This window comes from Papaver somniferum, chromosome 5 (assembly GCF_003573695.1).
Source record: "Papaver somniferum cultivar HN1 chromosome 5, ASM357369v1, whole genome shotgun sequence".
NCBI classification, from domain to species: domain Eukaryota; kingdom Viridiplantae; phylum Streptophyta; class Magnoliopsida; order Ranunculales; family Papaveraceae; genus Papaver; species Papaver somniferum.
The window spans coordinates 205,226,772-205,233,183 of NC_039362.1; positions in this window are offsets into that span (position 1 = coordinate 205,226,772).

The window sequence follows — 6,412 nt, forward strand, 5'->3', positions numbered from 1 at the left end:
TGCAACTCGACCTAACATATTTGAATGTTACATGGTCTTAGGAGACGATGGCGTGGTACCTGAATATCCATACCATTGTCTTCTCATTAGCGATTGTAACTTAATCAGAAAAGATTACAAACTGTAACCAGTTTGGTCAGTTTACAAAGCTTATAAATAATATTTCCATGTACAACTATCTGAAGGTAAAATAACCTAATGCAACCCGGTTCTCAAGTCAAGACAAACAATCTATCAAAAGGGATAATTCCTAGTGTTGCAAAAGGCAAATCAAAACAAACAATTTCAATTTATTAAAAAAAATAGTTTTAGAAAACCCTAACAAATTTAAAATAAACCCTTAACTAAGTTCATTAATAAATCCTAGAGCCATTCAAATTAATATACACAATATATCAGTTCGAGAATCAAAAGTTAAAATGATCAACAACAATTTCTAAGAATTCACAATAATATGCTTCGAGTGATCATCAACACATACACACTTGCTGCTTTTCTTAGTTTTCCTCTTCAGAAAGAGTTTTTCGGGAGAAAAATAAAGAAATTTAAGACTTCAAGCTTCGGTTTACACTTTGACCCCTTTACTAATTTTACAATAACTATTTGGACCCACAAGATATTAGAATCACACGAAACCCAAGCCCCTTCTTACTAAAACTGAAAATCTACTAAGTGCAAGTGACCTCACTTGCACCCTCTCCCTCCGTCCACGTTTATGTTATTATGCTGTGATAAAATTGTATCGATTTGTAACCCTCATTTTTTTCATTACAAGAAAATTCCCAATCACTAATAGCTCTTAGTTGTTATTATCATCGCACGCATAGGGTTCTTATAAAAGCATCTTGGATCTTCCGGAAATCTGAATAGTGGTGCTCATGCAAAAAATAAAATAAATTAATTGTCCCTTGGGTATAATGAAAAAGATTAAAGAAAACATAAAATCTGATGATGACTTGAATAATGAGCCAATTTCTAAGAGAACGGAACTTGGACAAGAAAGGAGTACTCAGCAAGAAAATGTCATCGAAGCAACAACAAAAAATGGTGTTAAAAATAAAGAAAGTATTTTAAAAAATGTCGAAGAAGAAGGTGTTAAAAATCAAAAAAGAAGTACCTCATATTCTATGAGCGGTGCTTTTAAAGGTGTGAAAGAATCACAAAAATTAGAGTTTGACTTTTCTATACAACAAGATGAAATAGTAAAGTTAATACTTGAAGATGATACATTTTTGGAGTTGTAGAAATAAATGTTATAAGAAACATATAACCAATGCAAGTTATATGAGGATGCTTTGAAACAAGTGTCGAATTCTACTCGGCAAATAAAATAATTTAATGAATGATATGTTGATCCCCTCATGATCACTCAAGGTGAGATAACACCTGTTACAAGTATATAAGTTTTCCGTTTTGAAATAAATAAATAAATAAAATAAAACTTCTGAATATTTTTTTCTTTCTCGCTCTTTCTTTTAACTAAATCTCTTTTCTTTCTCACTCTTTCTTAAACCTAAATTTCACTTTGTTTCTCCGTAGTGTGTATAGTTAGTGAATGTAACATTAAAACAATTGATAAGGGGAAACATAATTTAGATCTAATAATAATTCCTCTTCTCTCTTCTATCACGTCAAAATCCAAATCAGATTCTCTCTTTATCTCTGTATTAAACAGAGGAATCTTCTTTCGTTATAGTTTCCAGACACCCCCATTAGCTGCCCAGTTCGGTTGAAATAAAGTGTTCCCCTTTTCATGGTTTTATATGATTTGTAAGACAAACTAAAAATTTAGCTCATATAAACTTATATATAAAGAATAAGAAAAACTAAAACCTAATTAGAAAAAAAAATAGTTTTTACAAAAAACAAAAAAAAACGATGAATTATATTCTAAAAATTACAAAACAATCAGATAATTTGAACATACGAAATAAATTTCTTAGTGATTATCCTTAATGTCAAGGATTTTATCATCATTACGGTAAACAAGATAATTCGAACCTATTAAGAATTGTAAGAAATCGGTATTACCATTAGCTTCGGCAATACCCACACCAATTGAATTGTTGAGGTTTTCCTGATAATCTTTTAACTAGCTAGTTAAAATTCTTTGATTCACATTCGATATAATCTTGATTGTAATAGGTTTTGGAAAATTGATACCAAGACTTATTCTTCTTTCCAAACCAATAACCTGATCTTCATAAGTTTCTAATATTAATACCATCTTTTTTTCATTCTCTGTCATCTACCCTTTCATCTTCTTATCCGCCATTGTTGATCACCGTAAAAACTCTAGAAAAAGATGGCTTCTCTTCTACGCTTTTTCTCTCTCTATATTTCCCTTTTTCTTCAAATTTCAAAATACTGAGTCAAAAAAGTTAAATGAGAACTACATGCTGATAACGTGTTATGAAATTAAAAAGAGATAAAATAAATGGAAAGAAGAAGTGAAAATTTTGTTCATGTATGTGTGTAATTACCTAGTTTTAAGCCCAAATTTTATAGGAAAAAATACTAAATATTCCCAAGTATATGTAACCTCAAATCTTAGACACAAGGACATCTTAGTCATTAAACTTATATTTTTAAAATATTTTCTATTTTATTATATGAATTTTCTATTTTATATTGATTACATTGTGTCAAAATTACAAATTTATAAATAAATGATTTCCAAAAATTGATTCCTTCAGATGCAATCACTTTTGAAAATTCTTTTAATTGTCAGAAGTCGGATTTTAGCAAGTTGATAACTTCAATGTTTACGTGGGGATGCAAGTATAACTTTATAATTTATTAGTATAAATTATTTTTATTTTAGTATTGTAAGTAAACATATAGGTTATATGTGTAGGAAAAAAAATATGTCCAAAAGGTGTTCTAGACGTTCTTCGTATAAGGACATGTCAGAAACAACCCTGCTTAAAAAGATCTCAGGTAACTCGAAAGATCAAAATTATGTTGAAAGTTTATTCCAAGACAAAAACATGAATAGGTTAATGGATCACTTATGTTGGGTTGTAAATTGCTAATGCATTTAGTTTCATTCCCCATACAAGAAGGAAGAAACTCAAGTTGCCAGTACCGCAATTCTTATATCAAAAGTCTAAGATTTCAATTTAACTGTTGTTAAATAGATGACACGTCATATAAATTGAAACATAAACCCGAGAATAAAATACTACCAAGTTTTTTTCAAACAAAATATACCTTCCGGCTACAACATCAGTGGGATGTGTATTGTTGGACATGTAGTTCTTTATGCTATATATCATTATAAATCACAAACAAATTCATCTAATTAAAATACGTCAAGAATAATTAAATTCATCAATTTGATTGGTGTGCAGAGCAAGTACACGATCAAAATGGAGAGTTTACAAAGTATAACATGGTTAAAACCATTTAAATATACATATATGAGTTATCAAAGAACTAAATACGCTAACATCGTGCATACTTCTTAGTTTGAGTTTGAACATGCATCGAGAATCCATTAAAAAATAATTACCACCATATTTTCAATTTCTTGGATAGTTTATTGGATTTCATGGATATTTTTTTAGATCTTTATTAAATAACAAAATTACATCAACCTTTTCCGTCATCTTCATAGACGAATACTTAACCATCTTTAACTCATCTCTCAAATTTCTTTACCTGACATTGATTGTTGATAGGATGTTTAGTTTCCTCGAATGTCTCATATTAACACTTCTCCGAACAACAAAATTATAAAGATCCCATTTTGATCAAAGAATAACAACCAAATATCTAAAGTCTTTGGACTTATCAAAATTTCTTAATGATTTTTTTGTATTACCGTTTTTAAAGATCTGTACTTCCTATTTATATGTTCAAAAATCATGCCAAATAGTTTTTTAGTCACCCAATTCGAGAAGAGATCAAAAGCATAATATGAGAGACAAGTTCATATGCTTGGAACTAATTACACGATGTTTTCTTGTTCATTTGCATTACAATATACATGAATGAGGAACAACATTTATGATCGAGTCATTAATAGTGGGACATCCTAAGTCATTCATTTTATGCCTTCTTATCATGAATAATAGTGGAGCATGTAACCATAGAAATTGAACCATAATCTTGAGAGTAACTGCTACCAAAAGTAACAACAATTTATATGCTCTTACTACAACATCACCATGAGGGTGTGTGTTGTTTGACATCCAATTATCAATGATATGCATTCTTTCTAGATAGTATAGTGTACATTAAGAACGATTCCAATTCATCAATTCAAGTGGTCTTTTAGAACAAGTATGTAACCAAAATAAAGATTTTACGAAGTATCATATACTTGAAACAATTTCAAGAAATAAAAATTCATAAAAGAAAATTTATATCTATGGGTTGTCAAAAAACCGAACATACTAACATCATAGGTACGTTTTTTTTAGTAAGTTTGAATAGGCATTAAGAATCCCTATGAAATCAGTTGGAACCACATCTTTCCGTTTCTTGGATAACTTGTTATTGTTTGTGGATAATTTTTCGTTTCCATTTTTAAATAATAAAGTGGCATTAATTTCTTCCCTCATATTTTTAAACGATTCCTTAACCATATCTAACTTATCCCTCAAATATTTTTCACTTGATATCAATTATTGATGGGACTCACTTAATGATGCCTCTTCATTCTCCATAATATATATTCATTCATGGTTATTCTATCGCAAGTGCACTATGGGATGGAAACCAAATAGAAAAGAAACTGGAAAGTTAAAGGATTGTTGAGTAGTTGAGTGATAGAAAAACATGAGGAGAACAGTCTGCTCCTTTAAAATCATCACTTGCCGAGTCAAGGGAAAGTGGCTGAAGTTGGAGGAAAAGTTTAGTAAAGAAGAAAAAACAAAAAAAAAAGAATAAGTTATAGTTTTTTCTATTTTTTTGTTTGTTTGTTTTGTTTTCCTTTTTTAGATCTTATGGTTTTTTCTTCATCCTCCATATGAATAAGTTGAAATGCCTTCTAAAACAACAAAAAAGTAAATAAATCATAAAGCATATGGTATTATGTATATAAACACAATATCCTTGAATTTTTTTTCTGTTGTATATTCTTGATTCATTATAGTCACACTATCCTATTTTACATGCTTCAAAAAGAAAAACATATCATTTTCTTACTTGTTATGTCTTTTATTTTTGCTTGTAGGAATTGTCATGTAATTTGATATGATGGATGCACAATGTCCCATTCATATTTTGGAGGAAGTTGCGTACAATGGACTAGTGTAATCCTACATACTCTTACAATGTTTTTTTTTTTGAAAGAGTAGATCATTATTTATTAAAACTGAACTCCTCTGGGGTAAGAATGCCCCACTGAATCATTCGTTACAATTACATTTAGGAAGTCCGATCATATGTTGTCTCAGATACATGTATTTATGTTCTCTCCTGCTTGTAGTTGTTGCTAGGTTGTATGCTTCGCCAATCCACCTGCAAATTAGTTCATTTCTCGATAAATGTGGTTGATAGTGAATTGTCCGATTTGACGTAGATGGTGTTGTATTTCCTTTAGCATGCTCTGAATGATCCACGATGGTTGTGCTCCTTCTTTTTGTAGCTGTGTTAACAGGGTCACGAAATCAGTTTCAAAGTGGATTTGGGTCCATCCTTGTGAAAATTATCATTCTGGTGGCTAGTAGGAAGACCCAAGTTTCTTCCATCAGAGTCGTCGCAATTCCGATAAGAGCCGTCATAGCAATTTTCACTCCTCCTTTGCTCCTTTGGAGTTCCTGCATATCCATCATGCGCATGCTAGATCCGGTGGGCCTCCTGGTTCACCTTTACTTGATCTGTCCGTGTTTATCTTCAAACAATTTGGTGGGGGTGGTAACTAACTTACCCATATAACAGTTAGGCTTCTAATGGTATTATTGCTTTGTTTTTGCCTAGTCTCTGCCATATCGTGTATCTTGTGTTTTCTTTCCTAATTAAACTCTTGAGTGAGTAGAAGAACTATTTGAAAAGTTTATTGTCGGGTTTGAATGTTATCGTTGTAGACTTTTGCATTTCTTGTGATCCAAATATTCCAAATGATGTAACAGCAAAGTGTGAAGTCTTCTTTTGTGTCCGAGTTACTAATGAATTCATTAAAGTTTTGTGGGACTCTAAAAGATGTGGACGTCGTTGTTGCCATTTTTCTGCTACGATTTTATTGTTGGGGAGAATGTATTTGTTGTTGGCTCACTCGTGGTAGGAAAATGTTATTTTGGATTGGATGCGGGGGAATATTTAGATTTTGTAGGGGTCAGTAGTAGCATTCCCCTATTCGGTGGCCATCCAAGAGGTTCTAATTTTTTTTTTGCTTTGTCACATTCAAATAGGCAGTGCTAGGTCGATTCCCGGTGTTGGTTACATATTGGGAAAGTATCCGTAT